Source organism: Dipodomys spectabilis, unplaced genomic scaffold (genome assembly GCF_019054845.1).
Source record: "Dipodomys spectabilis isolate Male_0828 unplaced genomic scaffold, ASM1905484v1 ptg000516l, whole genome shotgun sequence".
Taxonomy (NCBI): Eukaryota; Metazoa; Chordata; class Mammalia; order Rodentia; family Heteromyidae; genus Dipodomys; species Dipodomys spectabilis.
The window spans coordinates 6,534,777-6,562,682 of NW_024871193.1; the positions used below are offsets into that span (position 1 = coordinate 6,534,777).

Consider the following 27,906-nt stretch of genomic DNA (forward strand, 5'->3'; position numbering starts at 1 on the left):
TTTTACCTTTGGAGTCAGAGGTCTCCGGGGTCTTTGGGAGGTATCCCAGACCAGCCCCTACTAATATGTTATGCCATGGTTGCAGGAACCCCCCCCCCCGCAAAAAGACCACCGAAAGTCAGACTCTACAGTTGTTTTATTTAAACGTGCTACAGCTTGGGCCTCTTCCTACACTTCGGTACAGCGGAGCCTAGAAGGAGAGCCCTGAGCTAAGGATTTGCAGGTCTTATAAAGGCACACAATCCACCAGGTGTTTGGATTACCACCACGTGTTGCTTTGCTAGACAGAAGTGGTCTAGCAACAAGTGGTCACTGCCTCAAACCTTATCCTTTCATCCCTTCAGGAGTATTTTAATTGCCACTTCCATGTGGGTGAGGTGTGGATAGCCAGCTTCACTTGTCCATTGGTACCATGGTCAATGAGCTCTTTCATCTGGTATTGATTGATGATCTCTTCATTCAAGGATATGGAGGATGATTCTTTGTATTCTTCCATCCTTCTGCTATGATGGCAGGTAGCAAGTCTACCTAAAATTAACTAAATAAAATAATGGAAACACAGAAAAAATAAAAAGAAATACCAAAACCCAACGACAACTCATACGCCCCCCAAAAAAATCAGAAAAATCATGAATTTTGCTTTGAGTCAGTCCAGTGTGTCACCAATCAAGAGTTCCTAGAGGTGTTAACTGACATAGGTTGGAGCACAGTGGCTTCCTATATAGACTGCATGACCTCTCAAAACGGAGCTATCACAGCCCATCATAGTGACATCATAGAAGAAATGGACCAATCAGAGTCTGGGCCAGTGAAGTCAGAGAAAAAGTGGACCAATAATAGCTTGCCAGCATTGATACTCTAGCCCATAAGCTTCAAAGACTGTTGCTAAGGACTCCATGTGGGCTTGAGGTTGCTCTGGTCATTGTTATGCCATTCCTGAAACTACTAGGACAGTGGTCAAAGTCCTCTGATCTTGTAGAGGACTCCTGAATCTCATAAATTGCTTCTGTGGAGACACTGGCCAATAGCCTCCATGCTTGATGGCCACCTTATCCTATATTTTTTCCAGCAATGACATAGCAAGAAGACCTCCGTCCTTCTCAAGGACAGCTCTCCTACAATCTGCTTCTGAGGGGACAAGGCCAAGGCTGTCTTTGAGCCACAATCCTCACAATTCACCTTCCTGAGTAGTTAAGGTTATATGCCTGAGCCATCATTAGGTACTTAGCTCATCTCTCACATTTGGGGGAAGTATATATATTTGTTAGAAAGGTTGGTATTAGATATGTCCTTTTAACACCTTAAATGTGTTGCCTTGCTGTCTAATATTTAATCTAGTGTCTGATTAGAAATTTGTCATAATATGATTGAAGATCCCTTGTTTGGTTTATTTTTAATTTCAATTTAATTTTATTGTAAAGGTAATGTACAGAGGGGTTACAGTTACATAAATAAGTACATTTCTTATGGAAGGAACATTGTTATCTCTTCCATCAATTTTTTTTGTATGCTCAAAAAAAGAACTACTGATGCTTTTGCTGTTGCTATTGATCAATGGGTACTTTTGCTTTCTTTGTTCATGCATTTTTATAAGAAAATTTATATGCAGAGGGTTTACAGTTACTTAAGTCATCTAGAGTACACTTCATTTAATTTTCTAAATTTCAAATTTTGAACTTAAATATTTTCTTCTGTTTCTTTAGGGTAATTCTTTTTTCAGAGTTGTAGGACTAGTTAATATAATTTTGCATGATTTTTACACATGTAAATTATTCAGACACATATATTTTGTTTTTAAAATATTTATAATGTGAATATTTAAAAATTATTCTTTGAATTTTTTTCCTGAGGTAATCACAAGTCATATATATGTCTAGTTACTTTAAAAAATACTCTTACTACTTGGCACCAGGGGCTCCCACCTCTACTCGTAACTACTGAGGAGGCTTAAGAATAGAACCAGACGGAAAGTTTAGTGGACCTCCTTCTCAATCTATAGCTGGGTGCATTGGATCATTTCTACCACACTACACTATCTACAGGCTAAGATTGGAAGGACTGCGGAATCCAGGCCAGCCAAGGTAGGAAGCTAGACAAGTTGGTCTGCAACTCTGATGCCATTGATGATAGGAAGGCTAAAATGACAGATCAGGTGCATGTTCTTGTGGAAAGGGAACCCCTATCCTAAAATTAACCACGGATATGACGCCTGCCTAGCAAGAGCAATAACTCAAGCGAAATCCCCACAGTTTCCCACAACCAAAATAAGTATATACATTAACATACAAAAACTTAGTAGAATCTGTTCTTTGCTCTAATATCAGCTTTATCTGATTATCATATGATGTCACAGAATAGGTTCTTTATTAAACTTAAGATATATTTTAAAAGACCTAGAAAATTCTTTCTCACTTATTAAGTGCAAATGTATGGCAAATTGTCTCATTTCTTACATATTTGACTATCACTATAAATTCAGCTTATGATTATTATGAATAGTAACATATTCTGATTAATTACTTTACTTTGTAACAGTTTTTAAACTTTTTGCTTCTCTACTGAAGTTTAATTATTAAACCAACGTCAACTACTGGGGAAATACATGGACACCTCATTCCGACTGGTACTCAAAGTCTCTGGTTAGGCAATTCTGATGAAGACAAGGAAGAAGATGAAAAAGTGAGGAATGGTATCATTTGTAAGAAAAAAATGGAGAAGGATCCAAGCAAATTTCTTCTTTGGCCTGCTGAAATTAATCGACTTTCTACAGTGTGGCGAAAACTTTCCAAAAAGGCCACTCGTGTGAATACTAGGGATGACGATGAGTATACCGCTCTTCATCAAGAAACCTACAGTTGACACTGAGACATTGTCCATGAGTTGGTGGCTCGAGGCAGATATTCATGCAATAACTGTGAATGGCTGGACACACCTGCACAGTGCTTATACGTGGAATAATACCAGTGTGGCTTCTTTCTTACTTCATCATGATGCAGATACCAATGTCTAAACGAAAGGCCTCTTGACCTCCTTGCATCTTGCTGCTGGGAATAGAAACAGCAAAGATTTGTTTGATCTCCTTCTTTTGAACCATTATTTTAAACCAGGTCTGAAGAACAACTTGGAAGAAACTGCATTTGATACTGCCAAAAGATAACTATGTATGACTACCTCTTTGAAGTTGTGAAAGGCTGTACAAATTGTTCTCCTATGTCTTAATGATTTGGTTAAGTTACTTAAATTTCAAAAATGCGAGTCCATCCTTTGTCTCTGTACAAAATATTTTCACAATACAAAGCAACAGCAATATCTTACTTTAAAAATTCATGGATTCCATGGTATTCTTCCAAATGAATTGCCTGACTTTGATGTCAAAATATGTTCAAGAGTTGTTTGTATACATCTATAATGATTTCTGTAGAGCTTGTGATTTTTTAAATCAGAAATAATTTTACCATATTTGTTGAAATGAGTAGTACAGAACCTGAATATATTTCCAGTGCTTGTCTGAAGAAAGTATATTTTAACATATTCTGTATTCTGTTTGTAAAATGTCCATAATCTATTTCATTCTCTCCTCGATATAATACTTTGAATACTACATTGTTATATATTATATAAATTCATTAATAAATGTGTCCTTACAGATTGCATTCCATATAAAAACAGTTTAAGATTCTTTTTTCTCCAAGGTCCTTATACTATTTTATTTCTTTGGGATAAAATTAAAATGTTATCTAATGTAAAAGTTTTGTAAAGGTTATGCTATGTAAAGACCTTTCTAAGGTGAAGATTTAATACACTGATATCAAACTAACTTTTAATTATATGAATCACATATGTTGTTACACTTGTATTTTTGTAATCAACTTTTTAATAACTGTTTGTAATTTCTAGCAACTGAAGAATGAAAAATATGGAAAAATTCGCATATTTTCATATCATCCTTGTCCAAGTGGCATGTTAATCTCCATATTATTGTAATTTATGTATACGTGCTGCCGAAGCATGTAGTATCCTGTATATTTAAGTAGTTAATGATGCAATCTCTATACAGGCATATATCCTTGGTTGTCTATTTGTAACAAGGAAACCTTATTGTTACTAACAATGCTACTGATCTTATTTCTCTGAAGTTCTGTGTATAGTGGAAAAAACATATTGTTCGGTAGATTGCTCACACTTGCATTTTTTTGCCAATGACTATTTTAAGTCTTTTTCATTTTAAATTTGATCATACTTTGAAGCCTTTATAGCTAGGCTCAAAGAGATGGCTTTTCAAATACTTATTTATCAACTGAGTTAGCTTTGTGGAGCTAATGGATTCAAAGTAAGCCTTGCTGAAGAGCTACTTCTAAACTTTTGCAGCTTAAAATTTCCCAAATGAGGTCTTACTGGCACAAATGTCTAATGACCCTTTACCCTTCTTCCATGTAGTAACAGACCAAACAGAATATCTTACCCTGACAGCAAAGATTATCTTACTGGAACAAAACTATCTTAGTTACAAGGGATCATAGAGAAATAAACAGTTCTGACTAGAAAGTATTTTATCAAAATGTAATTGTTTATTATACCTACCATTTCAAAAATAGCTAAAGCCAAGAAGGTGAAAAAAATTGTTCTTATGCATGATTACCTAATGTCCTGACCTGTCTACCATCCAACCAGGCAGGAACATAAACTACTGAATTTATATCACCAAATATTTCCATAGATCCAGAAGAAGTCCATATTTTTCTCCTTGATATTAGGCCTTAAATTGGTAATGTTTTAATCACAGTGTTTCCTCTTGCCTCTAGGCTGTAAATCTACAAATGGTAAAGCTTTAGGTCTAACTCTACCAAACTCTGAGGTAGAGATAATGGAATAATACTGTAAAACAGAGTTGCCTTTGATACCCTAACCACAACAGAACAATGAAAAACATTTCCTTATATTACATATAGTTATATATTTTGTATTTATATGTGCTAATTTTATGTTTCACACAATGAAACTTACTAGAATTAATCGATAATTTGACAAATAAATTGATATTTATTGCAATAAATAGATTGGAATATAAATAATTAGGTTTAGAATATATATTAGAATATAAGAAGTATCAATGCAATGTCTTCGGTATAAACTTGTGATACCTTCTAAGTGTTCTTAGTCTACTGAATTCACATGGTAAAAAAAAATGTTGTTTTCCTATAATCTGCAAGGAATTTTACTCTGCTGCTCTGTATATTGTTTTAACTCCCTGGACCCAGAATGGATTTCTCCATATTTCTGATCATACCCAAATTTTGCTGATATGATATCCAAAAGGTATTATTATTCTACAGGACCCACGCGTCCTACGATCCCAGGTCCCAGTTATCTGCATCATCAGATAACAAGGGCAAGTCTTCTCACCTAGGCCCATGCAACATGCCAACAGAAAGTAATTGAAGACTCATCTTAACTTCTCATTTCTTATAATAATTTAGGGCCCCAATTACACAGGGTTTAGCAGTAAGCAATTGTGAAATGCAAGGCAACTTAAAATGAAAGATGAGATCACAAAATCTGAGAGAAACTACTGTAATTCACACTTTCAATTTACAGATGACCAGCCCATACGAGTGAACAAGATCACAAATGTCACAAGAATATCTTTAATACCCCTCTCCTAATGATTAATGAAAGATTTTAGTCCAGTATAAGTAGGCCAAAAAATAGTTCCTGGAAGGATAAGATCCATAATTTGTCTACCAAGGCTCGGAAAACTTGAATTAGAAGTCAAATAGAATTCAGAAAAGCATTAATTGAGAAGATCCTTAGTGCTTCAAAACACTGGTACTTCAGTAAAACTTGGTTATGTAGTATAAAAAGGTTGTCATTCTCAAATCAATGGTAAACTATATTTAATCTTCTGAAAATATATTCCTTTTAAAATAATGTTTTTAGGGCGTCCGGGCGTGGGGCCTGATCTCTTGGCCTAGGCGCTGTCCCTCAGCTCTTCAGCTTAAGGCTAGCACTCTACCACTTGAGCCACAGCACAACTTCCAGATTTTTTTTCTTTTTGTTTTTTTCTTTTTGATTTTAAAAGATCAAGAATATTTGCCTTATCATGTTGTTTGATGTTTTCCTTAAGAAATATGACTTCAAGTCTTGAATATGGGTACTCATCAGAGATGTGACAAACATAAAATCTGTCTTCTATTTCTATCATATTCCTCCACAGTAATAAATTTTAGTTTTCTTCTTTTCCCAAAAGTTATAGGTAGTAGAAAATATTATCCCATGTAAAATAAAATAATCACAAACCTTTGTACAAAGCCATTTATAAAAACTGCTAGTTAGCAAAACATTCTAAGCCATTTTTAAACTTTCTTGTTGACTAAAGATTAATCTTCCAAATGGATAAGAATAAAATCATGTCTAGGTCCTTCATGTCTCCAGTCTTTCAAATTGTTAATGCAGATAAATTAATTATGGAAATATAAGCTGATATCAGTTCAAGTATATGCAGGTTTGAAATGCCATGGAATGTATATAAACCTGTCAAAGTATGAACAGACAGTTTAACAGAATGACTATCAAGAAGTTGAAACCAGAGAAGAATATTAGTAAAAACATAGAATGAATGAAAAATTAAAAAGTGGCAAGTACAACTAGAATACTCAATGTACACATGTGATAAAGGAAGTGGTAAATCTGAAATAAATCTTGGAGAAGGAGTTGGTTGAGAATGATAGGAGTGACTCTGATCCAGGAGCACTGGACAATTACATGGACATATTTAATTGTAACACACTACCACAACCTTTTGAAATTCAGTTAAAAACACAACAAAAACCAAACACACAAATGTCACAACCAAACAGCAATCTCTAGAGAGTATGAATATGACCTCTCAAAATTTTAAATATTTAATCAAAGGCAGTATGGGAAAAGCAAACCAACTGTTCAAAGAGGGCAGTTTGGGGTAGGGGAGAATTTTGAACAGATTTAAATAGATTGTCTAAGGTTATAAATCACCTACATCTGCAGCAAATATTTTCTAATGGGAGATCTCTTTGTCTGAACTGGATATTCCAGTCCTGAGATACACTTGATAGCTGGTGAATATAGAATGGAAGAAACAAGATCAAAACCCATTACTCCATTGGAGAGAAAACAGTCCTCTATGTTTTCTCTCATCTCTCTTTACTACTATTTTTCGTACTTTTCAGTCAAGTGATTTTGAATTATGTCTTTCCTTCTTTGTTCTGGCAAAGTAATCGGTCAATGTAATTCACTAAAGATTATTTGCCATTTTTTCTATTATGCTGTTTACTTGTCCAAGCGAGTCCATTAAACTTCCCTCTTGCATTTGGTTGCCACGAAAACCCAACATCTATGATAATGAGAACAACTCTCATGTAAAACATTGTCTCCAAAAAACCAATCCAAGAAGCTGTGATCACAAATATTTAGCTATACTTTTTTGTTCTTTTACCTTGAAAGTCTTCTTGTGTCTAAAGTGCCCGCAAAAATAAGTACTCCACCAATTTTTGGTTCAATTACTTCTAACCTTAAAGATAGTTTGCTAACAAGATGCTTAGAGGAAACCGAAGAATACTCCACTTTTATATTCTCACTTAAGACTCTCTTAGATACCATATCAGGAACAGTGAAGTTATTCTTTGCAAAATTACTTCAATAGATTATTTTTCTCTTGGTCTTGCATTTGCTTAACAAGATGTATGTAGGGGCTGGGAAGTTAGCTCAGTGGTAGAGTACTTGCCTTGCATGCTCTAGGCCCTGGGTTCTATTCCTCAGCACCACATAAGAAAAAAAGCCGGAAGTGGCGCTGTGGCTCAAGTGGTAGAGTGCTAGCCTTGAGCTGAAGAGCTGAGGGGCAGCGCCCAGGCCCAGAGTTCAGGCCCACGACCAGACCCCCCAAAAAACAAAAAACAACAAAACAAGGTGTATGGAGAAGAATAGAGTTAAATCACCCATACCATGGATGACAGTGTCTGTTACAAAGGACAATACTTCTATGTCCTATTTCTATGTCCTCCTCTTAGCTCTTACCTGATTTCCAATTAATCACAGCTTCTTGGCTTAAAGTCTAGTGAAGTGGGAGGATTATAAGGCCTCCCCCACTGCTACGTCTTCATGGTTTCTCTTTTAAAACTGTTTTATTTGGATGTGGAATTTATTTTTATGTCTTCATTCGATCTAGTGTGCATTGAAGTGAGCCAAATAGGCTCTGTAAAACCACTTTAGGTAGCAAAAATATTAAGACAATCTATTTAAAAAAGTTTTGGCCTCCCTCCACTGCTGAAGCCAATACGCTTAGCTAGGGCTTCTAAGAACACTGTTTTCTTACTTTTTCCATTTGCTCTTCTTTTCTGATCCCAAAACTTTTTGGCTTATGTAATAAGAGAAGTCTTCACTGTCTCATGTTAATAATGATATTATATTTTTGAGCCACTTAGAAATGTGAAATCATTGGTTTGAAGTATCCAGATTTTTTTCTGTTTCAGTGTTTTATGTGCAAAGACATTGTAGAAAGTATTATAAACAGAAATGTGTAAACCCAATACCTTCTTTCATTGTGGAGGGCACTTTCTCCCTAAATACTTTGACCCCAATTATCTTTTTCAGAGAATTACTGTTTGGTAAGTAAAGGTCAAATCACAATTTTAATGTCTTTTTTTAAAGTACTTTGAATTTAAATTCCACTACAACCTTGTTTCACACAGTAAGAGTATATTTCTTGGGTAAGGACAATTCTCAAGGTTACCTACAGGATTTACAGCAAGGTTTGTGAGGTTTGTTTGTTTAGTGTGAAAAAGAGCCATCTTCACCCACATTGCTCCCTCTGAGCTAAGTCTCCATGGATTTCTTTGCATGAAAGCCTATTCTCCCAGGCAATTTAAAAAAAATTTTAATAGGCTAACTTGTTAAAAAGTTTGAACAATTAAAATTTACCTGTCATAACTTTAAAACTCTTTTGAAATTCCTTTAACAGAATCCTAATTCCACCTTTACCATCAAAAACAGTTAATATGTTGTTTTCATGATATCGTGTCCATGCAACTATTATTTTCCAGGGCCTTTGTTATGCTATATATATGAGCATATATGCTGATGCTAAGCAAAATGAAATCCAAGATATGGAAACAGAGATTTTTATTTGTGGTTGTTGTTTTTAATGTACTATGTGATTTCTATTTTCTTTTGGCATTTTTCCCTATGGTTTATTCCCTGCTGTATTTGATTTTGATACCCTGTGTATTGGTATACATTTACCTTAATTAGGGAAGGGAATAGGAACAACAAAATGGCGAGAAACAGGACAAAGGGCAAACCAATGCAATAGAAATGCTCACAAGACAATATGATGGAAATGTACATTACAACTTGTAAGGGGTATTGTGGTGAAGGAAAACTGTGAGAAAAATGAGAAAGGGGATAACAAGTTTGAAACATTATGTATTCACTACCTTACAATTTTTGTAACTCCACTGTAAATAACTTTGACAAGAAAATTAAATTAAATAAATAAGCTACATGAAATAAAATTTCACTGTATTGGTATAGTAGATATTATTATTTTAGTAACTTTTAAAAATCAATACTATTTGGCATTAAATATGAATTAATTACCCTTTTTTATCAGAGGGCCATCAACTTGAATGTTATCTAACTAGACAATATTTTCACAATATACTTGCCAATATTTTGAAAAAAGAATAAATTTAAACTTTCTCATACTAAAACAGAAAACAGTTTCAGTCTATGGAAACCCATAACTTTTAAAAGTAAATAAGTTGTTAATAAGACAGAATATATGTGTTCTTCAAAATTCCTATGACTAATAACTACTCATTTTCAAATTCTGAGCATTCCTAGCTGAGAGCTTCAAAACAGTACCTGTTTGCATGTTATGTAATTCTGCAATAGATTCATATTCCAATGGGTTGCTACAGATTGAGAAGTAAACAGAAAAATAGCCACATTCTGGTAAAGGATAAAACTATGAAGCATCTGTAATAATTCATTCTTCAAGAGTAAACAATTGTTTATCAGAGTAAGCTATTATTTCTATGACCATTAATCCGAAGATTCATGCCATAAAGTCATCCTAGCCCAACAGTTTCCAAGGTGTAGAGTGCACCTCAAATTTCCCTTAACTTACATCACGAATAGCTTATCTCTATTGTGAAAAAATACTACACTTCTGCTAATGTGATGCCTTCCATGTTCTTGAAAGAATACCACAATAAACTGGGTTGCATCATTTTCCCCCACTGGTATTCTTGAGATGAGAACATTTGCAAATATTATTCATATTTATACTTTTTTAACTATCATAGATATTCAGGATGCTAAAAGCGCAATGTTACAGTTCAAAGCCCACCCAGGCAGGAAGGTTCCTTAGATGTTTATCTCCAATAAACTTCTCAGCAAAAGCCAGACAGAAGTGGCACTGAGATTGAAGTGATAGGGCACAAGCCTTGAGCATAAACAGGCTCAGAGACAGTGTTCAGGCCCAGAGTTCAAGCACTAGGACAAACCAATAAAACAAAAACAAAAATGAAAACAAACCCCAAACCTAGCATTTTTCTCATTGTATACAGAGGCACATAATTAAGGAAATTGCTTCCTGTGTTACATAGGTGGAAGAAAGAAGATGTCACACAATTATTCTCCTCATACTATGTTATACCAAAGCCTCAAAAATTGCTTTTTCTAAATTTATAAATTAATATCATCCATTTCTTGGCAACTCTGTCTACATTATTCACATTATCATTTTATACATGAATTGTTGGAATTATCTATTAACTAATTTCTAATTATATCTCTCTTGAAAGAATATTCTAGGCAAGTAGACTGCAAGAATCATTTGTGAATTTGTCAATTAAACCCTCTACTTAAAAATAATTTTGGCGCTGGGAAGGTGGCTCAGTGGTAGACTGCTTGCCTTACATGCATGAGGCCCTGGGTTCGATTCCTCGGCACCACATAAGAAAAAACCCCGCAAGTGGTGCTGTGGCTCAAGTGGTAGAGCACTAGCCTTGAGCTGAATAGCTGAGGGACAGTGTGCAGCCCCAGAGTTCAGGCCACACGAATGACAAAAAAAGAAAAGAATTTTGTAGTATCCAATAGAATATGAAATTACAAACAAAACCAAAATATTTATTTTAAATCTCAATTCTAATTTAGCAACATTTACAAAGTCCTACATTAGACAAACTTTGCTATTTCTCCGGCTTAAGCTTTTATAATCCTTCATAATTTCTTTGGAATCCAACAGAATGATGATTACTTACTTTGTCAAATTTTGGAAGGTATTCATGAGTCATTTTGCATCTAAGAGTATTCTGTAATGGAGAGAGAATTTAAAACACAAGTGAGGATTATATATGAGTTGCATTTCAATAGGTAACCTGACTTCTCAAAAAATGACAAAATTATCCCAACCTTCCAACAGTGTATTCCTTTCTTGTTTGGTTTGTTTTATTTAGACAAAATTATACTAACTAGTCCAGGGAAGGTATCACTATGTAATTCCACTCTCTAATCTTCTGTTTTAGTCTGAGTGCTAGAATTCTAGGCTTATATTACATTGCCCTGCCATAGTTTCTTGTTTTATTTAATCTAGATACAGATTAGAAATTCTGAATTTCTCCAGTGATATTACCCACTACACTGCTCAGACTGTTCCTGTACTATTTTCAAACATTTTCTAACATTTGACACAGGATATGAACATTTTCAGATGCACCTGCGGGGTCTCTGATTCATTCCTCAATGTGTCCGATACCTTTAATAATGATTACTTGACTCTCTTACTATCTCTGGTCCCTACCTATGTAATATTCTCAAACATTTTTGAAAAAAGTAACTTGAGGACTTTCTAAAATTAAAAATTATCACATGATTTTAGTCTTACTCAGGACATATTTTCTATTGTTTTCAAGCTTTTCTACATATTATGAGTCATTTCATTTGTGTTTTGTGTGTGCACATATAAGTGCCTCAGTGTGTATGTGTATGTTTGTATGTATGTATGCAAAAGCCTCAATCTCTTATTCATCAATCTTGCTCATGACTGGTATTCCATCACCTGAGCCATTCTTCCAATCCAGCTTTTGGCTCCTCAATTATAGGTACTGTTGCAAAGTCTGCTCTACCCTAGCTGGATGCAAACTGAACTATGCAGACTCCTTTACATTCTTAGGTTTTATTTCTCCAGGAGTATCAACTTTTAAGCTATAAACATTTTTGTGAGTGTAAGTCTATGCTGTAGCCCAGGTTTGTAACTCAAGAATTCATATAAAGATAGATGAATATACCCATTACATACCCTGAGTGTATACTGTTAGAAATGTGATCATAAGCTGAGTGGTGGTGAGATCTAAGGATGGGGGTTCAAAGCCAGCCCGGGTAGGAAAGTTCCGGAGACACTTTTCTTCAATTAACTACAAGAAAACTGGAAGTGGCACTGTGGATCAAGTAGAGCATTAGCCGTGAGCTGAATAGCAGAGGAACAGTGCCCAGGCCCAGAGTTCAAGTGCCAAGACCACCACCAACAACAATAAATATATAAGGAAAGAAAAAGAAATATCATCTTAGCCAGCAGTTCAGTGCTAGTATAAGCCCTATTCTCTCAAGATGGATTTTTTTCCAGTGAAGTCCATGCTCTTATATCTGACTTGCATTGGAACCAGAATTATACTTCCATTCTACTTTCTACATAGTTGTGTGATTAGCAAGCGTGATTTAGAAAGAGAGTGGCCTCATACTTCGTGTTCCACTTAGGAGTAATGCTTTCTCTATATCACTCCCATAAATCTACACACGGGACTTGGCTTTATTGTTTCAATGTTGTCTTATTTGTAGAGTCTTCTATAGTGTATTGAACCCATATACTTTAACACAGAATTTCTCTTTCTCCTATTATTGCTATAGTTTCCCTTACTGTTAACTCAAATACACTTGGGAAATAATGTGCTGTACATACACTCACAAAAAAGAATGATCTAAGAACCTTCTTTCCATTTAAAATCCACTTTAATTTACAGAGACCTTACAAAGATTGAACTCAATATACTCATGGATAATATATTTATAAGCAATATAAATTTCATATGATCTCTTTACTAAGTTTTCTCTGAAACACGTGTTACCTCAGGTCCAATGGTGTCCTTGTGTTATTTCAGTGAAGCCAGAAAACATTCATTATACCTCAAGAAGCACCATCGATTGTTACTGGAAGTAAAGGAAACTGGATATGGAAACTGATCCCAGGAGAGGAATGGAACATAGAGGAATGACATAGTTCAAGTTAACTTGTGCTTTCCTTTTTACTGTACAAGAAAAGAATCATAAGGCTTGAAGGAAACTCTGTCCTGGACTTTTTCGACTATGTTCTTTTCTCATAAAAAACTTTTCTGTAAAGTTATAGTTGAGAGTATTACAAAAAGAAATAATGTGCCATTTGAAAGCCATCATAGAAAAAAGGAAATAACGTTGTTTTAAATGTGTTCTACGGCAAAGAAACAAAGACAGGGAGGTTTTAAAGTGCCTTACGGACGGATATTTCACCCCAGAGATGAATCTCTATTTGCAGGAGTCAGTTATCAATTTCTTTAGCCTGGTCCTGAGTTCTCCAGAGCAATAAGGATTCCAAAAAAGCAGGATCCAGTGAGTATGATCACCAAAAGGAGCCTCTTGTCAAATGAGTACTCCTTTAAGGAGGGTCCCAAAGAAATATCTGGGTTTTTTGTTTGCTTGTTTGTTTAGTTTGTGCTGGTTCTGGGGCTTGAACCCAGATGCTGGACCCTGTCCCTGAACAGTTTTCTTTCCTGCCCACCTGCCCCCAAAGCTAGTACTCAACTGCTAGAGCCGAAACTCTACTTGTGCTTTTTTGGTTTTTAATTAGAAATGAGTTCGACACACTATCTTGCCTGGGTTAGCTTTGAACTAAGATAGTAAGAAAGCTAAGTGACATCAACTGAATAGACTTCTCTTTTGAAACAACTAATATTTGATGACGTTTTTTGTAAAGCTAATATTTGACAATTTTTAAAAGTAGAGAATATGTCCAACAAAGAAGCCATAAAGTAAATAATTCAGCAAAAGTAGGTGCATTAAATCATTTTGGAATTTATTTTTCTGCTTAGGAAGATTATTAATCTTGTCGTTCCCTTGGGGGAAACCAAGTCATATTTCACTTTATTTGTTGTTCGTGGGGCTTCAACTCTGATCCTGGGCACTGTCCCTCAGCTCTTCAGGTCAAGTAGAGTGCTCTACTAGTTTTGCTACAGCACCACTTCTGGGTTTCTGGTGTTTAATTGAAGATAAGGGTCTCATGGGATTTCCTGACCAGGCTGGCTTTCAACCACAATCCTCTGGTCTCAACATCCTGAATAGCTAGTATTACAGGCGTGAACCACCAGCACCTGGCTCATATTTGCATTTATGTGCACTGAATGACACTATGTAGACAAACAATGGAAATTTGAACCAAATGATGCCATTGCATCTTTTCAGAAAATTTGAGGTAGCAATAAGTATGTCCTCCTTTTCCATTCTGTTACATTAATGACTCATTAGGTATGGACTCCTCCATTAGCATCCTCTACCATTTATATAGGTGTATTTAGTATCAGGAAATGTTCATAGAGAAATATAGAAAGACAGATTTTTAGAAAGCAAAGGATATCGAGTATGAAAGAACAGCATAGAGATATACATTTATAACAGAGATTAAGAACCAGCCTAAGAGATTTAGAATGCTAAAGGCAATGAGGAATAAGCCTAGTTGAAAACTAGTTCTTCAATAACCAAAATTGTTTTCTAGAACAATTTTTGGTATACCTTAGTTACTATCATTTATTCCTTCGATCTGGAGTTATTTTTTCTCTTGTGTCACAACTGTTAATTAGCCTCTGCCTTTTTGTTGCGGTCACTGAGCAAAAAGTTTTCCAAATGTCACTTAGATTACCCTTCTCTTTGTGATTAGCAGTGACCACACAAAATCCTGGAATCTTTGAATTTCCAGAATTAATCTTCACCTGACATCTAAGCACATTCCTGGCATTAATTGCTGTGACCTAATGACAAAAACTTTTTTTTCAACACAGTATTATAAGTAAAATACATGAATTAGGGACTATTGTCAGGTGTCAGTTTGGAAGGAGCAATTATATATTCAAAGTATGGATCCTTTATTTTGCATTTACTAATTTTTTTCTTTTTATATTCTGAAAATACTGTACAGAGGGGTTACAATTACATGGGAAAGATGAGTACATTTTTTTATCAAGCATTGTATCCTCCTCCTTTGGTTCCCCTTCCCACCCCCTCCCATCCTCCACCTGCCCCCAGAACCAATCTTCCTTCCCACCCCCCCACAAAAGTTGTAAAGTTCGTTTTTGACATAACGACTTGTACATCTCATTGTTACAATGGGTCCACCAGTATCCCTATTTAAATGATGTGTTTTTTCCCTTCCTCTCCACAAATTATACCATTATCAAGTACAGTGAAAGCAAGGATTATACTCTGGGTGAGGGACATACAAAACAACAAAGAAATAATTTCATAAATGTGTTAGAAACAATCACATGAAAGAAAAAATCACGTAAATACATATCTTAGGGTTCATTTCCCTAACAGCAACTTATCTGATCTTTTCTGCTTGACTCAGACATACACTAGTTATTGCAAATAAGGGAAACCCAGGACTTTCTTTCTTTCTTCCTTCCTTTCTTTCTTCTTTCTTTCCTTCCTTCTTTCTTTCTTTCTTTCTTTCTTTCTTTCTTTCTTTCTTTCTTTCTTTCTTCCTTCCTTCCTTCCTTCCTTCCTTCCTTCCTTCCTTCCTTCCTTCCTTCCTTCCTTCCTTCCTTTCTTTCTTTCTTTCTTTCTTTCTTTCTTTCTTTCTTTCTTTCTTTCTTTCTTTCTTTCTGTCTGTCTGTCTGTCTTTCTTTATGTCTGTCTGGCTTTCTTTCTTTCTGTCTGTCTGTCTGTCTTTCTTTCTTTCTTTCTGTCTTTCTTTTTTTGCTCAAGGCTAGCATTCTACTACTTGAGGCACAGCATCACTTCTAGTGTTTTTTTTGCGTATGTGGTACTGGGGAATTGAACCCAGGGTTTCATGCATGCTAGGCAATCACTGTACCATGAAGCCACATTCACAGAGCCCTAAATGACTTTCTTAAGATGGCTTTACATTTTCATTCCATAGCTATATCATAATTTTGGCCACGTGCTAGAAAATGATGTAAAAAACAATACAATACAATAAGTCCAGGAAGGTTGGATGGAAAATGAATAACCGTCATGGTCTAGGCAGGGCACAGAGGGGCTTACATCATGGAGCTCTTTCAACAGTCTGAGCTAGACAGCTCCTGACCCACAGCCCACCTCCTGAATGAGAGGGCTACCTTAGGTTCCAGCCACATAGGGACACTGGGCCACCTCATCCAGAAAACATTCAGCCAGTTACTATGAGAGAGACGAAGAAAGAAAATCAGAATTATGCTTAAGTTGGGTGCCGGTGGCTCAGAACTCTAATCTTAGCTATACAGGAGGCTGAGATATGAGGATCAGGGTTCATAGCCAGTCCGGGCAGGAACGTCTGTGAGACTCTTATCTTCAAACAACCACCAGAAAACCGGAAGTGCGCTCAAGTGGTAGAGCACTAGCCTTGAGCTGAAGAGCTCGGGAACAGTGCCCAGGCCTAGAGTTCAAGACCCACAACTGAGAAGAAGTGGATTCCCACCACATGAAGTGGACTGAATAGCACCCATTGTCCCAGGGAGCATGGTAGAGAAGACAGGCTGAGCTTCCTGTGACCTTGAGGTCATAAGTAGGTCACCCAGCTTCTCCGTGCATCTGTTTCCTCATCTGCAAAACTCAACATAGTAAAGGATCCCCTTCCTCATGGGGATAGGGTAATGATGAAAGCCATGTTTTGTTTCATAATCCCACACCTGTTGCACAATTAATAACAGACCTCACCTGAGCACTTTCCGGGTATCTTCCTGTCATATGCTCACAGAATTGTCGAGAACCTTATCTGAAGGATGCTCCCTCTGTGCCTAGCCATGCTCCACAGATCCCTCTGTATAAATCCCTTGTTTCCTCACAACTGTCCTGTGAGGAGACTGAGGTCCGATGGTTTCATCACTATCCAGAGTTTCACCTGTGGTCAAGAATCTGCTGGCATGGACTAAAAGTTTAGGATAGTCTATCTAAACCAATAACTGAGCATGGCGCTACATGTCTACCATCCCAACTACAGAGGACCATGCTTGGTGGAGCATACCTGTTACAGATAGGAGGACCCTGATCCAGCACAGCCTGAGTCTCTATTGAGCCTCTTTCTCAGAAATGCCCAAGACAGAAAGGTGGCTCCTCAGAGCCAGGGAGAGGAAACAAGCAGGGAGTCATGGTGCCCCCAGTGGAGTGTCTGACCAGGGGCGGGGGTGGTGTTGGGGCAGCCACTCGCCTGTGCTGCTCAAAGAAGCTGTTGGCAGCTGTTCCAGGTGGGAAGAGCAGCGATGGAGGTGGCATTGTGGACACATGGGCCCAGAGCAGAGGACCAGGGGCAGGGACCTGGTTGGGGCCTTATGCCTGCTGGCAGTGCGCCATTGCCTGAGGTTTGAAACCCAGCACCGCAAGAAGGGGGAAGGGAGCAGGGGCACTGGTGGGAGCATCAATTTCCTACTATACTCCAAACTCTCCTAGAGTCTCCTGCTGATCACTCAACCACCTCTACCTTCCTCAACTTCTGGTAGTGTTGTAAACAAACAGAGGGAATCCCAGTGCTATCCAGCAGCATGGAATGTGGGCGTGGCCACCATTCTTGTATCCCATTGGTCAGAAAGGAACATGAAAGAATGGGGGTGTGGCCAGAATCCTGTGATGCAGGCAATATGGGCAGAGCAAGATGACAGCGGCTCCCCTAGCCTTTTTCCCAGGGAACTCTGTCCAATGCAGTTGGGGACAAGAGGGTAACCTGCTTTAGCTGGATGGCTGCACAGATTGTTTTGTATGTGTGTTTGTTGCCAGTCCTGGACCTTGAACTCAAGATCTGGACACAGTCTGTGAGCTGCTTTTGTTCAAGGCTGGCTTTTCCTCCACACTTGATATGTTGGCATTGAAGTTGGAAAGGGGTCTCAAGGACTTTCTTGGCTTGGGTGACTTTGACCATGATCCTCCTTTCACAGCCTTGTAAGTATCAAGGAGGACTGCTGAGAGCCACTGGTGCCTGCCTAATCATTGGTCTTGCTGATGTTCTTGGACAGAATGGTGAGTACCCTATTCTCGCTGTGAAGTGGTGGGAGCTGGAGCCCACAGTTCGAATCCTGATCCTGCCTCCTCCAAATGGCAGGAGATCCTAAGAAACTTGTTCCTATCTATATGATACCCAATGGAATATTATGTATGTCAGGATTGAATGGGCAGTTCTTGAATGATTCAATGATAAAATTATACACAATTATATTATAGGACACTAATCAATTTTAGTTAATACTTTATTAAGCATTTAAACAATCACATTCATAAAATGGAGACATAATGAAATACCTAAGAATTGGGCCACACATACTATAAAGGTTCCATTATTTTTCTGCCAGGACTGGGATTTGAACTCATGGTCTGGTAACTATGTTGCACTGTGTGGGAAGTGGAAGTTTCTTGATGTCAAGAAATTCAATTCTGTTCCTTAGGCCTGATATCGATCCGCAGCCCTAGAAAACATCCTATTCATGTACAATTTACATATATGATTTATATTTACATACATATGTTGACTATATTGCATTTTAGTGTAGTTATTTTATTTTTTGTTTTGTTCATGTATTGACCGTTTATTTTATTGACTATTATGGCACATAGAACATTGATTACATAAGGATATAGGTGTGCATATATACTCCACTTCATACCTGACAACAAGGACATTCACAGAAAAGGAAAACATGTGTTACCATCAGCTTATTACTCAACAATTCATTGTTTGGGAATGCTGGCATCTGAACTCATGGCCTACAAGGCCAAATTCATGAATGGGTGAGTGTCGGCATGCCCTCCTGGGGCAAATTGAGCTGACAGACTGTTCCCAGGACCTGAGATTGAGCCCAGGAGTTAACAAAATAAGAACATATTGACATGTAGATGGCAGTAAGCTAATAAATATATATCTTTATAGAGGGTCAGAGATGTCTATACATTATTTAGTTATATAGACTACATTCCTACCAATTCTTCGGTATTTATTATGTGTCCATGTAAGTAATGTAATTGTTTTCTTTCTTAAAAGAAATCAGTGTCCTGAAATTATTGTGTTCCTGTAAGTAATAATAATCTTTTAATGCTTCATAAATATTAAATAAAATCAATCAGCCTCCTGAAATCATGCTGTCTAATTTTATAGGAGCACTATTCATGAACAACTCATTCTGTGACATTGACAACATTCCATTGTTATTCCTATGGTTCAAAACCTGTTTCTTAGTATCTCTTGCCATTGGTTGGTCAGGGCCTATATTGGCACGTGGGCCTATGGCTTCCCCAATAGTCTGCCAGCCTTCAGCAATGCAAGGTGAAGTACTCTTTGCAACAGTATAATTCAGACTCAGGAAGGTCATGTGCAAAGGAAGAAAACCTAAAAAGGCCACAGTTTTTCTGTACATTGTTTTCCCTGCAAGGCCTGGTGGTCGAGGATCCCAGGAACAGCTGTGAGTCCAGTGGCTGCACCCCAGCCTACGGTGATCGAAGCTGAGGCAGAGTTACCATGACCTGAGTTCAAGCCCCGTGCTGAGAAAAAGTTTAAAAAAAAATTAGCTGCTTGTCTTGCAATTCCCGCTATTTATTCTGCCAGGTGTTGGATTTGAACTAAGGATCTGGGTAAATCTGCAGCAACGTGGATGAAGGGGAAGATCACGGTACTTGAGGATAAGAAAGTCAAGCCTGTTCACTAGTCCTGAATTCAAGCCCCATCCCTGGAAAACATACTATTTAAATACATTGTAAAGATAGGTTTTATACTTATCTATAGATGTTCAGTCCATATATGTTTGGTGTGGTTATTCCTTGTATTTTTTGTTTTATTCATTTATTTACCATTGATTTTACTATATGAAGCCCATTTCGTTTATTACATTGATGACATCCTATCACAGAGCACTAGGGTAGAAATGTACTGCATCATTCTTGACACCTAGAATTCTCAGAGAAAAGGAAAACAAGTTTCACACTTGGCTTCTTACTCGACGATCCACTTGTTAATATTGCTGGGATCTGAACTCAGGGCCTAGAAGGACCAATTGGCCAATAAATCAAGGTGAACACACCAACCTGTGAGCAACCAAGGAGCCAGGTCATTCCCAGGATCTGACTTTGATCCCCAGGGTGGTCCACTATAAGTTCATAATTTCATAAGTTCATAATTTAAACATAGGATCAATATTGACATACATGTGTGGACAGCATCTTGTATTTGGTGCACTTCTCCTTATTTTGTCTCTAATTCATGGAGGTATTGTTTATTTTACTAAGTATGGTGACAGGTATAACTGTGCTGACATGAACGACAACCTGTTCCTATGGTTATAGGGTTGCCTATGCATTCTCCATCCTCTTCTTTCACAGGAGAGGAAAACGTGTGCAACAACTGGCTTCTGACATCAGAATGAATCTTTTGTCAGTGCTGGGATTTGAACTCAGGTCTGGGTAACTCTGTTGCACTGTGGGAGAATTGAAGCTCACCATCCTTGAAGACTAGAATGTCAGGCCTGGTCCAGGGCCTGATTTGAAGGCCCAGCACTGGACAAAATAATAAGCCCACCTTTTTTAAACATAAGATCTCTCTTTACCTACAGTAGTGGTATGCATCTTGAGTTCATTGTAGTTATTCTTCTTAATTTGTGTCTTATTCATGGATGTATTGTGTATTTTATTGAGTATGGTGACAGATATAACTGTGTTGACATAGATGACAGGCCTATTTCCATGTCTATAGAGTTGCCTATATAGCATTCTCCATCTGCGCTGAGATCCAGGACTTTCGCAGGACAGGAAAAAAGATGGTTCAATTGGATTCTCACATCAGGTTGAATATTTTGGCAGTGCTGGGATTTGAACGCAAGTTCCAGCAGGCCCAATCAGTGAAAGGGACATGTTGAGAACACCAGCCTGTGAGCCACTAAGGAGCTAGGCTATTCCCAGGACCTGAGATCCAGCCCTGGTGGGGGCCAATATAGCTATAAATTCATAATTAAACAGAGGATCTATATTTCTAAACATTGGTGAACGGCATCTTGTGTTCAGTGTAGTCATTCTCTTTATTTTGTGTCTTATTCATTGATGTATTGTGCATTTTCCTGAGTATAGGATGACAGATATAACTCTGGTGAACTGGATGACAACCTATTACCATGAGTATAGACTTGCCTGTACATTCTCCATCCTAGCTGAGACACAGAACTTGCACAGCCTAGGAAAACAGATGCAACAACTGGCATCTCACATCAGGGTGAAATTTTGGCAGTGCTGCGATTCGAACTCAGAGCCTAGGAGGGCCAACTGCCCAATGGGTTCACCTGATCACACCAGACTGTGAGCCACTAAGGATCTGCGTCATTCACTGGAACTGAGATCGAGCCCCAGGGAGGCCTCAATAGTCCTCCATGCATCATTGAAACAAGGGATGTATATTCACATCTGTGTGTGGACTTCATCGTGCATTGAGTGTAGTTATTCTCTTTATTTTGTATGCTATTCATGGATATATTGTGTATTTTCTTGAGTATATGGTGACAAGTCTACCTGGACTGACATGGATAACAACTTATTCCCATAGCCACAAGGTGGCCCATTTATTCTCCATCCTAGCTGAGACCCAAGACTTGCACAAGAAAGGAAAACAGGTGCAACAATTGACTTTTGACATCAAGATGAATCTTTTGGCAGGGCTGGGATCTGAACTCGGGACCTAGCAGGCCCAATTGGCAAATGGGTTCAGATGAGCACAACAGCCTGTGAGCCACGAAGGACCTAGGCCATTCCCAGGACCTGAGATTGAGGCCCCCCAGCGGGCAGAAACTGGGGAGCATAATAGTCATCCTTTCATAAGCTGAAGGTAGTATGCAAATAAGTACATATTTGTGTAGAATAGGAGAGATGGTGATCTGTAATGGAATCCATTCTGTGTGACTACTGTTTCTTGGATCTTTCTGGATGCCTCCATTTCATGACTCTGGTGATAATTGTCATGCTTCATCAACTCTTCTTTACAAATAATCAATACTCCATGAGTCTTGCCCATCATTTCCTACTCGCATCATGCAGGAACTATTCATTCAGGGATGAGATCGATCGCTTTTCATGACTCCTCCTAGGTTCAGAAACGAGTATCTCAGGGTCTTCCGCCATTCCCTCCTTGTAGGGGGGCTGAATTCAAGCCTTAGATCTGGAAAAGTTCATCTCACATACATTTTAAAATTAGGATTTGTAATTCTGTACAGATGTTCAGTCCATATTGTGTTTGCTGTGGTCAATCATTTTATTTCTTGTTTTATTCATTTATTTACCATTTATTTTATTGACTCTGATGATACATATACCATTTATTACATTGTTTACATCCTATCACAAAGCATCTAGATTTTAGATGTGTTCTCCATCAAGCCTGGCAGTGCTAGGATCTGAACTCAGTGCCTAGCAGGCTCAATTCAAGAATGAGTGAGTTCGAGCATGGCATCCTCTATCCAATGAGGCTGTCAGGTGGTTCCCAGATCGACCCCCAGGTTTGGCCAAAACAGTGATACATGGATAGGCAGATATATAAATATATATTGGCAAAGATATATAAATATATATTGGTAAAGAGTGCCAGGGCTGTCTATCTATGATTAAATGATACCTAGAACTTTCCTACCAAATCTTAGATATTTATTATATCACCATTGAAGGAATATTATTCTTTTCATGATTAATAAACTATTAATTAATATCAATCAGCATTCTATGATTATTGCATCCAATTTTAGACTAGACCTGTGCATGAACTACACTTTCAATCAGTATTCCTATGAATAGGAATGAGTCTCTTGTGATCTCCTGCCATTGGTGTCAGGACTGGGATTTGAATCCAGGGCCATGTTGACAGGTTGGCCTATGGTTTCACTGATATCCCACCAGCCGTCAGCAATGACAGGTCAATTCTACTTTGCAGGCATATCATTCAGACCTAGGATGGTCAACATGCAAAGAAAAAAATTGTAAAACCTCAGCACTCTGCACCTCACCATTTTTGTGCTTTCCAGCTTTTTTTTCTTCCTAAAATCCCTCTGGGCCTAGGATCTCAGGATCAGCTATGGGTCTGGAGACTGCACCCCAGCCTAGGGAGATCCAAGCTGAGGCAGAGTTTGCACGACCTGACTTCAAGCCCCATGTTTGGCCAAAAAAAAAGTAATTAATTAATTAATCATTTAACTAAATTAAAAAAAATAAAGCTCCCTGGTTTGGAATTTCTGCCAGTTTTCTTTCCTAGCCTGGGATTTAAAATCAGGGTCTTGGTAAATCTTTAGCAATGTGAGGGAAGAGTTGCCACTACATGAGTTCAAAGCCTGTGCCAACCAAAAATGGAAAACTAAGTCACTGACCTAAGGGGAGGTAGTTGTCGAGATGGGAGGGAAGGGATGGTAGGGAGAAAAAAAAGAAGGAGGTAACAATGCTCAACAAGAAATGTACTCATTACCTTGCTCCTGTAAACTTAACCCTTCTATACAATATGTTTACAATAAAAAACATACAAAAAAAAGAGAAACAATGTAATTCTCAGAGAAGCACTCAGAGAAGGATGTCTGAATAGCTGTACAAAATTCTACACTGCTTTTTTTAAATGTTCAGTATGGAACTGAAAAAACATAACTGCTTCCATTAATAAAAAACTAAGTCACTGTCTTGGAACTGGGCCCAGTATTTCTGCCATTGCTAGGATTTGAGCTCACCATCCAGGTAACTCTTTTGCAGCATGGGTGAAGGCAGAGCTCACTGTCCTTGAGGAAAAGAAATTCAGGCTAGAATTCCCATGTCCTGAATGAAGGTCCTGCAAGAGAAAAAATATTTCTATACATATGTAATATATGATGTATACTTACATATGTATGTTCATTTCATATTATGATTTTTATTATTGATTTTGTATTTTATTTTTCTTTGATTCATTTATTGATTATTGTATTTAGTATTATTATACACATAATTTTTTTTACATTTTTGCACATATATTATAAAATTAAACACAATAATTTAGGATATTGACTCATTTATCATTAATATTTTATTAAGTGTTGAAACACAGTACATAATTAAATGGAAGCATTTGTCACAGTCTTCACATGTTTAGAGTCTGCCCCAAGTATGAGCTTTGTCTTAACTTTGGACATCTTCCCATTGGGAATTCTTTATAATGTTTATATTCAGAAACCTTTTCTTGAGGATAGGCAGGTGAGGGATAAAATTGGAAGGGTGGGGTAGAAATGTGGCTTAGTGGTAAAGAGCTTGCTCAACATGCATGAATGACAGGGTTTGAATCCTCAGTGCCACATACTCAGAAAAAGGCAGAAACTGTGGAGAGGCTCAAGTGGCTAGACTTGAAAAAAGAAGCTCAGAGACAGTACCCAGGCCCTAAGATAAAGCCCCACAAGTGTCAAAAACAATAGGCCAGATGACAGTGGCTCACACCTGGAACCCTAGCTTCTCAGTAGACTGAGAACTGAAGACCACAGTTCAAAGACAACCTAGGCAAGGAAAGTCTGTTAGACTCTTATCTCCAGTGAACTACCAAAAGACCCCATATGGCGCTGTGGATAAAATGGTAGAGTGTTAGCTTTGAGCTGAAGGGATCAGGGACAGTGCCCAGGCTTGAGTTTGAGACAGACACCTGGAAAAAAGTGAGGGTTAATCAAAGTATTTTTCCTATTTACTAATTAGGAGAACATTCTCTGGAAAATGAACACTGATGTACACCAGAATTGGAGTTAGAGCTCCAGGTTCAAGTGTAGCAGATACATATACCCAGCCTCTCAGACTCTAGCATTGTAACCTTGTGTCCTACAGGGTTCTGAACAGTCCATTGTTGAAAGGCTTAATATGCTCCCCAAACACTTTGCTATAAGAATTTGACTTGTATTGTCAATGTCATTACAGTTCTGAACCTACCAGAGCACCAGTAGCTCATGCCCATCACCCTAGCTCCGGAGGCTGAGGTCTCAGGAACACAGGGTGAAGCCAATCAGGGCAGGGAAGTCTATGACACTCTGACTTCCACTTCTGAAAGGTCAGATGTTCAAGAGCTTCTTGTGTTTCCCTTGGTGATGAGAATTTACTTGCACTCTAAATGTTCTTAGAGTTCCTGAGCTATAGAAGAAGGAAAGAATCATCAATGACCCATCTGGGGTTCAAATGAAGTTCTCAGGATCCAAGCGCTAGCCCTGTTAGCAGGATGAACTCCAGTGCAACGCTGTATTTGAAGGACAGAAAATAGTTGCAAAAGCCAGGATAGGTGCAGAGACCTAAGCCTGCAGGATTAGGAGGCAGAATGTACACACTCAACAAGGAAGTGAGCTGCAAAACCACTTCATTCATTCCAGGAACAACCAGAAATGAAGGGAAACCTGAAATATTTGTTAGAGTTACACCAGGGTCAGGCTTTTATCAGCCTCTTCAAACAACGACTAATTAACCTTCCTCCTTCAGGTGAAGGGAGCCTCAGGCTATCTTTAGGTTACCAATAAAAAGCCAGTTGAGTGGGGGAAAGGGGAGGAACAGAGTAGAAAAACCCTGCTCTCTCGTCTTAGGGAGTGGGTTTTTGACTCTCCATCTGTCAGATTTGAAGGCCTTCTTCTACCTCTGCCAGTCCATTCTCCTTCCTTCATTCTCCACTTAATTAATGCAAATCCCCAGATGAACTAGAGGTAAGGCTGTTTCTCTTCTGTCTCCAAGCCCCTGAGTTAGAGCCTAGCCCTGCCCTCGTGGCTCTGGGGCCTTTGGCTACCTTAGAAGTTGAAAAGAGACAGTCTTCCTGCTCTGTGATTGTGTGAAGGTGATGCTGGTGGCCTAGCACACTGCAGAAGGCCTCATGAATGAGAAGTGTTCCCTTCTTTCCTCCTGACATCCAAGACCAGATCTATCTATCTATCTATCTATCTATCTATCTATCTATCTATCTATCTATCTATCTATCTATCTATCTATCTATCTATCTATCTAATCTACCTACCTACCTACTTAGGTATCTCTTTGTGAGTTTTTGGGTTGAACTCAAGGTCTGGGCACTGTCTGTAGCACTCTACTACTTAAGCCACAGCACTAATTCTGGCTTTTTCTCTGTATGTGATACTGAGGAATCATACCCAGGGCTTTTTGCATGCTAGGCAAGCACTCACTAATCCACATTCCCAGCCCCTTCATATTTTCTTTAAAGGTAGTTTTTACATAAGTATGCTACCATTTTAAGTCCCCTAGTTTAATTTTCTGAATACTGGTTACTTCTACAAAACCTGATCTTCTCTTCCCCTGCCTGATTTGTGACTGGTCCTGCATTGGCCTCATAATTAATGTAAATAAAGGCTGCTGAGAGCTGCAGTGTGCATCATATAATGACACAGGACTGGAAACCTGGAAGAGAAAAGCCATGGGTCTGAAATGAAGAAAATGGTGCAGTATGCACTAGGAGCATATTTGAAAAAATGAATGAGTAAATAAAAGAAGAAGCATTGCATACACTCTGTTTGCACTCGGGGAGGTAATATACACACATAAGTAGGTAGGGCGTTGATAAATAAACTTGGCCTTCTCTTTTTGAAAATATGTTGTGATCATACCAGGGCTTAAACTCAGGGCCCGATGCTTTCCTTGGCTGTTTTTCCCAAGGCTGAGGTGCTACCGCCACCACAGCTCCACTTCCAGCCATCTGGTCGTTAATTGGACATAAGCACCTCCAAGGCTTTCCTGCCTGTTCTAGCCTGTTTTTCCTGCTTGGCTTTCTCTCTCAAAGCTGGAGCTCTTCCCTCTGGACCACTGCTCCACTTCTAGTTTTCTGGTGGTTTCTTGGAAATAAGAGTCTCACAGACTTCCTGCTCAGGCTGACTTTGAATGGCGATTTTCCAAGGAGGCTTCAAGCAGCCTTTCTCAAGGATACACAGAGGAGCTGCTCCACACAAAACCTTATTGTAAATCTCGAGAGGCACTAGAGGAAAAGAGATACATGAAGATGCTTCTAGTGTGTTCTAGTTACTTAAGGTTGGAGACACAAAACACTCATAATTATTAGATCATTTTATTGGCAAAAGGAACATTGCAGACATTATGAGAATCATTGCAGCTTTCAGTCCTCTCATCCTGAGACAGTAAATTCACTGCAGCTCAATGCTAAGTGACAGAACTGGCATGTCCTGCGGATATTTTCTCCCAATTCCTGTGACACTCATTTCTCACTTTTGGCTTCAAACCTGTGACCAGAGGGGAAGATGAGGCGAGAAAATCCTTCTCAGTGAAAATAGCCATAAAGATCATTGGGTAGTTAACTTATAAATTCAAGCCATTGGAATGACCCTGTTAAGAAGTCAGATTGTCCAGAATTAAAAATGAAGAAGAAAGAAGGTACCAGTGGCTGTTGACTGTAATTCCAGCTCCTTAGGAGGATGAGATGTAGAGAATCTTAGTTTGAATCCAGCCAGCATAGGAAAGTCCATGACACTGTTATTTCTAAGAGATCACAGAAAAAAACAAAGTGGGGCTGTGATTCAAGGTTAATGCACTATCCTTGAGCAAAAAGAGCTCAGGGACAATTCCTAGACTCATAGTTCAACCCCAGGAACTGCCCCGTCAAAGAGCCTGTACCTCCATATCTTTGTG

At 38.2% G+C, this 27,906-nt stretch overlaps 1 pseudogene; it reads right to left on the reverse strand.

Moving 5' to 3' along the window:
• Positions 1-3,910: 3,910 nt before the first annotated feature.
• On the reverse strand, positions 3,911-4,010 carry LOC122099521 (annotated as a pseudogene).
• Positions 4,011-27,906: the final 23,896 nt, after the last annotated feature.